Source organism: Hermetia illucens, chromosome 4 (genome assembly GCF_905115235.1).
Source record: "Hermetia illucens chromosome 4, iHerIll2.2.curated.20191125, whole genome shotgun sequence".
Lineage (NCBI taxonomy): Eukaryota > Metazoa > Arthropoda > Insecta > Diptera > Stratiomyidae > Hermetia > Hermetia illucens.
The window spans coordinates 13,217,683-13,229,784 of NC_051852.1; the positions used below are offsets into that span (position 1 = coordinate 13,217,683).

General features: G+C 47.9%; 2 protein-coding genes across 2 annotated transcripts in view; one reads left to right on the top strand and one right to left on the bottom strand.

Moving 5' to 3' along the window:
- The window catches only part of LOC119654601, a 338,686-nt gene that overhangs the window by 99,342 nt on the left and 227,242 nt on the right, over positions 1-12,102 (bottom strand). The gene's annotated exons all lie outside the window — the stretch shown is intronic.
- The window catches only part of LOC119656272 (zinc finger protein Xfin-like), a 49,756-nt gene that overhangs the window by 1,739 nt on the left and 35,915 nt on the right, over positions 1-12,102 (top strand). The gene's annotated exons all lie outside the window — the stretch shown is intronic.

Sequence of the window (12,102 nt, forward strand, 5' to 3'; positions counted from 1 at the left end):
TCTAATCAACCCTTGGTGGGGTATAGCGCGTCAACCACACCTGTGCACCATCGTACCCGGCCCACTTAAATGCGCTTCAACTTCTTCCAGGGACTTCCCGTTACTGTTCTGCGCTGAGTGCTTTTGGGGCGATTCACTCGCCGGCCATATTGGTGCAATGGTTTCTACTGTTTGACATATGTAGTCAGCGACCCAATTTTCGTTTCTCTCTTCCTTTGCCACTTCTACTTTCCAATCACATCGCGTAGGGGTGGCAGATCTATTCGTTGGCGAAGTTCTTTGTTTAAAATATGTAGTGTCAGGGCAGCATACTCACAGTTCGCTCCGAGACATCGAAGCGGACGGACGTGGCACGGAGCACGGTGAAAGGAAATTATAAACAAGTGACTTAAATAAAAAAAAGTGGTGAAGTGTTAAGTGTAGTACTCTCAAAAAGAAGTACAGTTGATTGAAGTATGCAGTGCATCTCAAAATTATTGAGACACTGTATACCAAAGTGCAATTATTGGTAATTGTTTTTCTTTAATTTCAGTGAATACTGTGTGAAGACTCGGAGAAGAGCTGAGGACGGGCTTGGGGACAATAATGTCCGCCAAGAGGTCTAAAATGGCACTCCCTGGGGAGGTATCGTCTGAGGAGGAGGGGAGCGCGGGCCCCTCTGAAAATTACGACTACCCGCTGAGGAAGGAGCTTGAAGAGCTCAGAGGCGAGAAAGCAGCCCTGGCACAGCAACTGGAGTGCCAACAACAGCTGATAATTCAGCTAAAACAGGAGGTAGCAGCGCTACAAGAGGCGGTGCGAACCGGTGTAGCAAGAAATAGTCGTGAACCGATCGTCATCGACAGCGGGGGAGCACCAGCAGCAATAGAGGACTCAACAAGAACCAAGGAAGAGTGCGAGATGGACAGCGTGGGACCATCACCAAACCCCGAAGTCAACGACGAAGGTGACCCGTTCAACTTCGTGCGGAGGAGGAAACGTAACAAGATAAAGGTTGGTAAAAACTGTAACCGCTCCTAAACAGGCTACCCCAACCCCCAGGGGCTTAATGCCACTACTAGGACGCCTCCCTCCCTTCGCACCCAGTCTGTAGTTATCCGCGGACTCCACAGGGAAACGGACCCCGTGGACATCCTGGAAGAACTAAAAACAGAACACCCAGATTTCCAACTGAAGACAGTTGCGAACCTGGTTACGCGCAGAGACAAGTTTCTGCATAGCGAAAATCCGGCCCTCCCGATGAAATCGCAATCGGGATTGTTCATCGCGACTTTCGAGCCCCCTCAAGAGCTCAGCGAGGTGATGAAGGTAAAATATATCCTTCATCAAAAGGTAACCTTGGAAAAGGTCAAAAGTTTCGAGGAAGTGCAGTGTTTTATCTGCCAGAATTTTGGGCACATCGCCCAAAATTGTTCAATTGTGCACAGATGTGTCAGGTGCACAAAATCCCATCCTCGCGGGTTATGCGGAAGACAGGCGACCGAAGGGCCTCTTTGCTGCAACTGCGGCCAAGCTGGCCACCCAGCGAGCTATCGCGGGTGCCCAACCTACAAAGAAATGGTAGCCAGGAAGGAAGCTGCCAAACAAAAGCGAGCCAATGAAAGCTCCCAAGCCAAGCGCACAGTGACACAACTGTCACAAAGCTTGGTCAATCCCAGCGTATCGTACGCTCAAGCTGCCAGAAACACTCAACCAAGAGTGGCAGCACAACCTGCTCCCATCCCCGCACCAAACGCCTTCCGCGAATTGGTGCAATCTCTCGCGTCGGCCTCAACTAATGAGCAGCGGCAATTCGCCGCTATAAAACTCATTATGAATTTATGGAGTTAAATATCGTCGCCTTTAACTCCGCGTCCCTGATCTCACCCGCCCAACGTGCCACAGCCCAGGTGTTGATTAATAGTCTGAAAGCAGACTTCTATTGCGTTTCAGAAACGAAACTAAACAGCAGGCATAACGTACAATTCACCAGGTATATTATCCGGAATGACAACAACACTGGCACTGCCCTTTTAGTCAGAAAAGACTATGAATTTGAGGAAGTCGTCATTGAAAACCTGCTGACCTCTTCCGCCGCGGCGGCAATAGTAAAAACCACTTACGAATTTTGGTAGTTTCCGTCTACATCAAATGCAACTCTCGAAATGAGCAACTGGGACAAGATCTTAAGATCTTGGGCAATCTCCAGTTAAAATACAAGTACCTCATTTTCGGTGGCGACTTCAACTCTAGGCACACCTCCTGGGACGATACGGCAGTCAATAAAAATGGGGAAACCCTGCTTAAATGGATTCAAGACCCTTACTCGCCAGCCTATGTCGATTTGGTCTTACCAGATTCTCCGACAAGACCCAGTAGTCAATCAACCATTGACTACTTCCTCCTTTCGGAGGAAACTTCCCTGAACTTTCAAGTGATATCGTGTACCACTCTACCAGGCATGTCTGACCATCTCGCAGTACTACTTAAACTTTCCTCGTCCTCCCAACTGTGAAAGCGAGTGATGACCACCGTAAGGTCCTTCGCCCACACTGACTGGAACAAATTCAAGTCAGACCTTGCACCAAGGCTGAACTTGAAAAAACTCACAACTGACCGCAATCTATCGGACATAGAGATCGACGAAGCCATCACCTTGGCCACTGATGCCATTAATACTGCTACACGCAGAAACACAAGGCTCATCAAAGTCGACGAGTTACAATATAACTCAGTCCCTCACGATATCATGCTCCACTTGAAAGTCAGGCAAATATGGCGTAGGCAACTCAAACGGATTTTCCACAAACACGGAAATAAAGTTAATGCTGGGTATAAAGCATTACTTTCCCGGATTAATTGTCTGAGTACAATAATTCGGCAAAGAGTGGCGATTTTCCGCAACAAAGAACTAGCAAGGAAACTAGCAGATATTAAGTCCGGCCCAGATATGTTTCAGCATATCAACAGGCTAACCGGCAGACACAAATCCCGTAATATCGCTCTCTCCAAGAACGGGGAGCACATCTGCAGTGATGCTAGAAAAGCGCAAGTTCTCGCGGAATCTTTTGAGACTCAGCTCAATTCCCCTCCGCCTCAAAACAACCCGGCTATATCATCGATTGTTGATTCAACAATCAAGGCCTTCGTCTCTGAGAACTCCCAGAAACTCACTAAATTCACCACAACCAACACCTCAGTCAAACCAACGGAATCGCAACATTTTCTGAGTTTACCACAACTCACCGACTTAACCCAAAACCTCAATGGTAAAAGGTCAGCCGGACCTGATGAAATCCCGAACTTTGTAATAAAGAATCTACCCAGAGCCTCATTGAAATTCCTATTAGCAGTTTTCAACAACTGTATTAATAATGGCTACTTTCCATCCACGTGGAAAGTTGCAAAAATAATTGCGATCCGTAAAAAAGGCATTTCCAGCGAGTCAAGCAATTTCAGGCCCATTTCTCTATTATCCAACCTTGGCAAACTGTTTGAGAAAGCATGGACAGTTGGGCTAGTCCAGCACTGCAACCTCAACAAAATTATCCCTGACCACCAGTTCGGATTCCGCTCCAAACACGGAACCCAGCACGCACTGAGCTACCTTCACGACACTGTTGTCTCAAGACTTAACGTCAACAACAAACCCACAGTAGCATGCGCGTTAGATTTAGAAAAGGCCTTCGACTCCGTGTGGGTAAACGGACTTATATACAAATTAATAGACAATGAATTCCCAGTCCTGATAATTAGACTTGCGTTAAGTTTTTTCGAAGATAGGCAGTTTTATGTCAGCGTGGGGAATGAATTCTCCGATCTCGCAAGGATCCATTTCTGGGCCAACATTCTACAACATCTTCACGGCTGACATTCCGATCCCCGATGATGGCGTTGACCTCATCCAATTTGCCGATGATACGCTTATCTTCGCTTCAAACCTTCACCCCAACAGGGCAGCCAAAGCGGTTGAGAACTACATTGTGGTCCTCTGCAGGTACTACCGTAGTTGGGGAATCTAGATAAACGAGGGAAAAACGCAAATCTGCACTTTTAGGAGAAAATCTAGATACTTAGGTTCTAGAAGCATCCACAGGAAAGCTAAACGCTTGAAAATGAGAATCGGGAACACCACAGTGAGCAGATCTAGCTCAATAAAATACTTGGGAGTAACCCTGAATGAACTCCTCAAGTTCAAAGCCCACCTCCAGCTCGCTATCAGCAAGGCACGCGGTGCAGTCAGTGGCATCTACTCTCTTCTTCGCAAGACAGTAGGTCTCAGCACCAAAACCAAACTGACACTGTATAAGACCCTGATTAGACCCGTTATCTGTTACGGAGCACCAACTTGGATCTCATGCTCCAACCAAGCCATGGCAAAATGCGAGTCATTCGAACGCCGAATCCTTAGACATTGAACAGGCTTCTCTTACAATTGGAAAACCAGAAAGATCGGCAAAAACGCGGAAGTGTATAGGCGAGCCAAAGTCAAACCACTTCGAGAACACGTACTCACAATAATGGAAAGGTTCTTCGAAAGAACGGGGGACCACCCCAACCCATTAATTCGGCATCTCTACCAACAGGGTAAAACCTCCCCATTGGCCACATTCTTAAGGCCCTGCCAAATCGTGAGTTCATCCCACAGACCGAAAATCCGCACCCTTTTTGAAACTCCCTGCCTGGTAGGAGTGAATAGAGGCTAAGCACAGTCATTTGTAAGTGCTTACTGTATATATTAGATTAAGTTAAAATAAGTTAGGTTAAGTAGGCAAGACAACAATAAATCGCGGAAAACACGTATTTGATTATTCTTGAATTCTCTGAAGGCAAACGAAACTCCTCGATAATCATCGAATTGCAATATTATTGAAACGTCTGGACACAGGAAGGGTATAGGCTCTTTCTGGCAAGTATATATGCGCTAGGTCTGTCCCGATCAATATCTCTTGTGCTGTGAAATTAATTGTAATATTTGCTTTGGAGCCATTTGATGGTTGCGACCGCCTCCGACCCAAAGGTTCTGTATTATTACGAAGTTGGTGTATCTCCCTCGGATGGAAAGTAGCAAGTTAGCTGAGCCGCACTTCAAGGATTGCCGATTTATCTGGCCTGCTGTAGATCTTGGACTTCGTCAATCAGATGCGAGTGACTGGTCTCCTGGAAAATATGAGGCAATCTTGAGTCCCGCACCCTCCCAGGCGACGCTGATCTTAGCGACACATGAACCGAGAAATTCTTCGGCTAATTGTTTTATTGTTCGAACTCACCTTGGGATCGATAGAATATGTATGACCTCCTTCTCGTATTAGTCTTTGGGCAGGACTTCAGAGAACTCTCTCTTCTTCGCTAGCTTCCGGTGGTGTAGCTACTGTAGCTGGTAGTCACTTTGTCCCATTCAACGACAGTGATTTCCGAGCTGGAAACCGCTAGTTCGTCTAACCGCTAACACCCCTTCTTCCTTTGTCGATAGCGAAGTTTACCACATGCATCAAACCGTCATGTTTGGACGTACTGCTTTTCCGACGCCAGTTGAGATGTTTTCAGTTCAGTTTCTGTCGCTGGACCGAAACCTTGCCAAAAACCGAGAGAAGATATAGTCCAGTACGGCCGAAGATTAATCTTATGTTTTTCTAGTGATTTCAGTAGTGCAATTCTAGCTGCCTTCCATAAAGCAGGGAAATTATTCTTCCGTACACATCACTCACACAAATACTGGATACGAGAGGAGATGACTGCTAGACGGCGGTTGACCTTCGTTGCACAGGCGCAATTATTTGTTCTTGATTTCAGAAATGTGAAATCAGGAACGGAAAAGTTTGTGTTTAGGTTTTGTGACAACTGAAAGAAGGTAGGAGAAACTTTGTTTAAGTACCTGTTCCCAAAGGTATCTATGAAGTGTTTCAATTTCTTTCTTTCCAAACTCCATACTGTTGAGTCACCCCATGTCTATATTGGAAGTCTGTCGATTGCTGGAGCGTGATCCGAGCCCCAAGCGTAACATAGCCATTCTGACCGACAGCCAAGCGGCCATCAAGGCCTTGTACTCAACGACGACATCTTCCCGGCTGGTGGGGCAGTGCAAAGACGCGCTTAACCGTCTGGGCGGCACGCTCAACGTCACTCTCCTCTGGGTTCCCGGGCATAGGAACATAGAGGGGAATGAGCGGGCTGACGGATCGGCCAGGCAAGGCTCTGCTCTTGGCAGTCCCTCGGCGAATACAGTCGGTGTTTCGCTGGCGGCTGTCGGGGGGCTGTGATAAAAGGAGGGGAGGCGTGATGGTTGAGCGGAATATTACTGCCGAAACGAGAGCCAGCCCTGACACGTAGTACCGCTGCTCGCGTAACGAGGCATTGCACGTAGCGAGATTTTTTACCAGTGAGTTAGGGTGGAACAGCTACTTCTTCAGTCTGACGCGTGACAGTTTGATCATATGCAGAATTAAGGGGCAAACCACGGAGAGGTCGTATATGAGGGAATTTTTGTGAAATTTTAAGTTTGACCTTCTTTATTTGGCCGCGCATTTCTTGAATATCGTCCTTTCGAAGCCTTGAAGTGCCTCTGCTACGTTAGGTGACATGGTAGCCCATCCTGGCGTGGGGGATAAGTTTACGGAAGGGAGGGGAATATTGCTAAGGAAGATGTTAAAAAGTTGGGACCTGGAATAGATCACTGAGGAACTCCTGGGTTTACCGGGAAGTTGATGGAGCGAAGTGGCAAGTTCTGTTAGAGACGAAGTTTTCGAAGATTCTGAATAAGGGGAGGGGCAATTGGACTGAATTAGTTTGTAGAGCAAGACCTCTTTCCAAACTGAATCAAATGCCTTTTTGAGGTGTAAGGCGCAGTCAATGCCTATTTCCCAGGTGATTGAGGCTGTAGTCTTGCAGATACAGGATTGCCTGCTCGGTGGATCTGAGGTTTTCGAAGCCGAATTGATTAAGTGGAATGATAGAGGAGTAGTGTCTTAGGTGACTTAGTAGGATACGTTCGAAGATTTTGCCAATATTGGAAAGAAGGGAGATAGGCCTCATATCTTTAAGATCGCCCGAGCACCCCCTCTTAGAGATAGGTATAAGGAGGGCTGATCTCCATGATACCGGGAAGTGTCCGTTGTTCATTCAGTTGTTGAAGAGGATGGCGAGACGTTCACAGATGGTAGGCGCACACTTCCGCAGGACAAAGTTAAAGATACCGTCGGAGCCCGAAGATTTTTTATTAATAAACCGGGTAATTGCAAGTTCGACTTCTTCTAGGGAGGCAAAAAAGGAGGCGAACAGGCCTATTCTGAGTATATCAGTTGAGCAGCTCAACCTTTTATCGTTGACAGTAGTGGCGAGCACCGAGTTCCAGATGGGGTCAGCTGGCGATTTGGCTCTGAATAAGTGGCTGAAGTAGTCTACCCAGGCGGATATTTTTTCCTAAGGGGAGTGAAACTGGATGTTACCTATTTTTATCGGGTAGTAGTTGGCATTAAGAGAAGATTGTTTTCTTCCAGCCAATCGATCAATTATTGAGAAAACTTGTGGACCACGTTTGGGGGATTTGAAAAGTTTCTTGTAAGATGCATTCAGTTCAGCTCCATTGAATTTGGTGGACAGGTCTTTTATGATCTCGGAGAGGAGACGGTAGTCAACGTTGCATCTGTTCCGTGACCGGTGAAATAATCGTTTCCTGCGCTGCAGTTGTCTGTTTCTATCGCGGACTAAAGGCACCCGTATTAGTAGTAACCAGGTTCTTTAACTGGAGCATGTTTGTCAATGGTAGTTTCGAAGGCAGAGTTGAGCTCAACATTAGAGTGGATGCGATTTACCAGGGGAGGACCCAGTGCACCGGATAAGTCGCGTTGCAAATTGCCTCAGTTTGTCAGATTGAAGGATTTGCATTTATGCGGATGGTGGAGTGAAGGGAGAATTGGCTGTAGATGCAGAAAGAGGCTGAGGGAATGATAGTCGGATTGGGCTGCCAAAGAGGAGCAGCTGGTGATACATGCTGAGAGAGTGGACGAGATTATAAAACCGTCTAGGAAAGAAGACCCACGAGGGAAAGATGGCACTCCAGCGTTAATGATATGAAACCAACCGAAGAACACTTTGTCGTGTTTGTTGCTAACTAAGTCGTCCCAAGGTACGTGCCTCGTGCTGAGGTCACCGCCGAGGATGAAGGCATCGAAACTAGCGGCGATTTCCCAGCGTTAGGACAGAATGGATGCGAGGTGACGACCTGTGCCGTCCGGGAAGTAGCGAGAGCCGGTTAGGACTCGGAAGACGTCTCCACCCCTAAGAGAGTCTGACTATTGCTAGCAGGGAGTTTGATGCCAGTGCAAGCGATGGGATACTATTTGTCCTGAGTCCCGCTTTGACTATCATGGCTGTGTCTCTGCCCGTGTCGTTGCGCAAAGTAATGTAACCGGGAGTATATTGTTCTACGTTGGGGGCTTCCCTCAGTCTGGTTTCGTTTAAGAGAGCGAGGTTAGGATCAGAAGTTTCGATGAGCTTGTAGAGAGCGAAACGTTTATCGTTAGAAATGAGCACCTTCATTTCGGTTGCCTATCAATTTGAAGAGGAATTGTAAGTACACTTCGAGTTTGTCTTCAGGGGGGAGACGGAGATAGTTGTGGTAGAAATCAGAGATTGTGTTGCACAAAGAGGAGAATGATATATTGAATAGGGGCCTGGCTTCCGTGAATAAAAGAATGTGGGGGCGATAAAGATCTAAGGGTTTCGGGTCTCACTCGATCCCTGGCCACTGCGGTGGAAGACGGGGTCACTTAGGGTGGGGCAATCCAGTTGGCATGAGGTAGAGGGCTGGACTGGGCGGCACGAACAGAATAGGGTCTATCAAGCTTGGGGAAGAACGGAGCAGATCGACAGAGCGAAATGCTTTTAACTCTCTTTTTGCGCTGGATTGATTTCAGCCTACGGGGGCATTTGGAGAACTTGGCTTGTTGACCCAGTTGGCTACAGTTTGCACATTTGAGAGGCGCCGCCGACTCATCGGCGTTGTCTTGTACATTCGAACGGGGGCAGTCCCTAGAGGCGTGTGGGCGCGCACTTGACACATCTCGGGTTGTATCCGCAGTTTGAGGAAAAGTGGCCAAATTGTTGGCAGTAGAAACATTGGGTGACGTCCCCTTTTCTGGGTTTCTCCCAGCTAATCCGCTAATGAAGTAGGATATTTTGTTTAGTGATTATGTCTCCCTCGATGATTACCTACCTTGACGTGGTGAGGGAGCTCAGTAAGGAAGATCCTCCAGGAAACGGGAGGTGACCCCTGAAGCCAAGCGGTAATCAAAACCCCAAGTCAAGGTGTGACTACCGTGCCGAGGGCTGAATGGTCACAGGGGTTAAGATGTGGCCGTAAACGGTGAACTCTGCGTACCAGGCGACCCCCAGTTTCAACTAGCCTTGTTTCGGCAAAAAGGGCTCTGCCGAGATCGACTTACTTTCCCCGGAAAAATTGAGGCCATGGCAGCCAACTATGAAAAAACAAAAAAACAAAAACATAAACCTACTAAGCAAACACAATTAAACTTCGATCGGGACGATCCAACCCCGAGTGAACGGGCAACCCTGAGCTCATCGATGGAGAACCTGAGTCGAGACTCAGATTCCCCACTTATTCAATTGGGACCCAGTCCTTAACTCCCTTCTGTCAGTACTCCTGACCCCAGGCTCCAATCGGCGCCACCTGCTGAGGCTAAAGTCTTGCCCAGGGTAAGCACCTGTCCACGGACAGTAAACTGCCTTCGGGCAAACAGCCTCCGGGCAAACCGCCTTCGGGCAAACAGCCTCCGGGCAACGCACAACCAAAGAGCTGTGCCAAGGTTGAGGGGAAAGGAGCGTTCGGGGCACCTGCGGCTAAGGGGAAACCGAAGCGGCAGCGGTCCTCGGACGATCCTAACTCTTCGACACAAAAGGCGGCAAAGAGGGCTCGACCGGCAACGGCTAGGCCTTCATTTGCAGTCAAGGCTATCGAAGCCGATGGATGGGTCCTGTATGACGACTCTAATCCATCTGGCTACGATTCTGAGCAGTGCGAACAGCTTAGGAGGAAACTCCTCCTAGCTGTAAGGAATGCATCCGCGCAAGGCATTAAGCTTTGCTTTGAATCGGTAGGTGTATACCGTAAAATGTTACGGTTGAACTTTGCCGACGAAGACACGAACGAGCGGCTCAGGCAGTACTGCTCCTCCCTTAACGATGTGTGGGAGGGTGCGCGACTAACCTTGAAAAGGGTCTCTGAGCTTCAATCGATTAAAAAGTGCTTTCTCTGGCTTCCAGAAGAAGAGCGAAACGGTGTCGAGGTTCTGGAACAACTTGGTGTACAGAACAACCTTAACACTTCCACCTGGTTGCTGCTAGGCAGCAAAACAAGAGAGAGAACCGATAGGCCGGGAACTTTTCTCACTATTGGCGTTCCCGAACCTGATGTTAAGAAAGTTCGGGAAAAATCGGGTTACCGGCTCTACTATGGGCTGGGGACCGTCACGTTGCAGGTATCGGTTCCTAAAACCATTGAAGGAGACATGCAGCCCCCGGCATCTACATCTGAAACGTAAATGAGGTGCCACATTTCCCAAGTAAATTTGCAGCATTGTAAAGCGGCGACTGCACTTATCAGTCGTCGGATCAATAGTTGCAAGACATTTATATACCTCATACAAGAACCGTGGGTTGTTGATGGGGCAGTCAGGGGCCTAAACTTCCAACATGCTGACCTATTGTATGCCAATGGAAGCGATCGACCCTGCACCTGCATGGTAGTCTCCAAAGACTTCCAGGCTAACCTGGTTAACGACCTATGTGATGGCGACACCACATCGGCTAAGCTAACCATAAAAAGTCAACAGGGAGATAAAGAGATACTATGGTGCTCTGCATATTTCCCCTACGACGCAGAAGACGTTCCCAGTGGAACATTCATCAGAGCTATCCAATATGCCAAAAGTAGAGGCATGGGGGTAATAGCAGGATGTGATGTCGACGCTCACCACATATGCTGGGGAAGTTCGAACATCAATGCAAGAGGATCGAGACTACTGGAGTATCTAGTAGGAACCGATTTGCAGATCCTAAATGTCGGTAATGAACCCACTTTCTTCAACGTGGTCAGGCGAGAGGTCATCGACATCACGGTGGCATCTCCTGACATCGCGGCTCTGATCGGAGAGTGGAGAGTATCAAACGATATCACACTCTCGGATCACAGACGCATTGATTTCGTTATGGGCATGGATCTACCTCCACCCACTCCATTTCGGAATCCGAGGAAGACAGATTGGGTAATGTATCAAACAAAACTGAGCGCCCGAGTCACGATCCCTGGGAGGCGCATCAAATCCATTGCTGGAATTGAGAAGACAACCCAGATGATCACAACTAGCATGAGAGAAGCTTTCGAAGAAAGCTGTCCACTCAAGGTGCCAAAGAAGGGTAAAACACCATGGTGGAACTCGGATTTGGCAAAGCAGAGGAGAACGACAAGGATGCTCCTTAATCGTGCTCTGAAGGGTGAATCAAGCGCTAGCTGGAATCGCTATAAAGAGGCACAGAAGGCTCTAAAGAAGAGCATAAGATCGGCTAAACGATCATCTTGGAGACGCTTTTGCGACGAGCCTAACTCTCTTGAGGCAACCTCAAAGCTGAAGCGGATTCTGGTCAAAGAACGTAGCCAGAAACTGGGCTATTTACGTTTACAGAATGGGAAATACACAGAAAGCGATGAAGAAACGGCAAATCATTTGCTTGAAGTACACTTCCCAGGCAGCATCCAAAATCTAATCTCGGAGCCAACAGGTGCATACAGCCCTCAACCGAGAGACTGGAATCTGACATGCAAAGTAGTATCACTGGAGCGAATGAAATGGGCATTTAACTCGTTCTATAGATACAAGTCTGCAGGTCCGGATGGCATCATCCCTGCGCTAGTAATAGAAGGAATGGATGCCCTGGGTCTACACATTCGGAATATATATCGTGCATGCCTAGCACACGGGTATATTCCAATTAAATGGCGGGATGTGAAGGTCTTGTTCATTCCCAAACCAGGAAAACCCACCTACAGAGGCGCAAAAAGCTTTCCACCGATCAGCCTAACGTCCTTTCTGCTAAAAGGACTAGAAA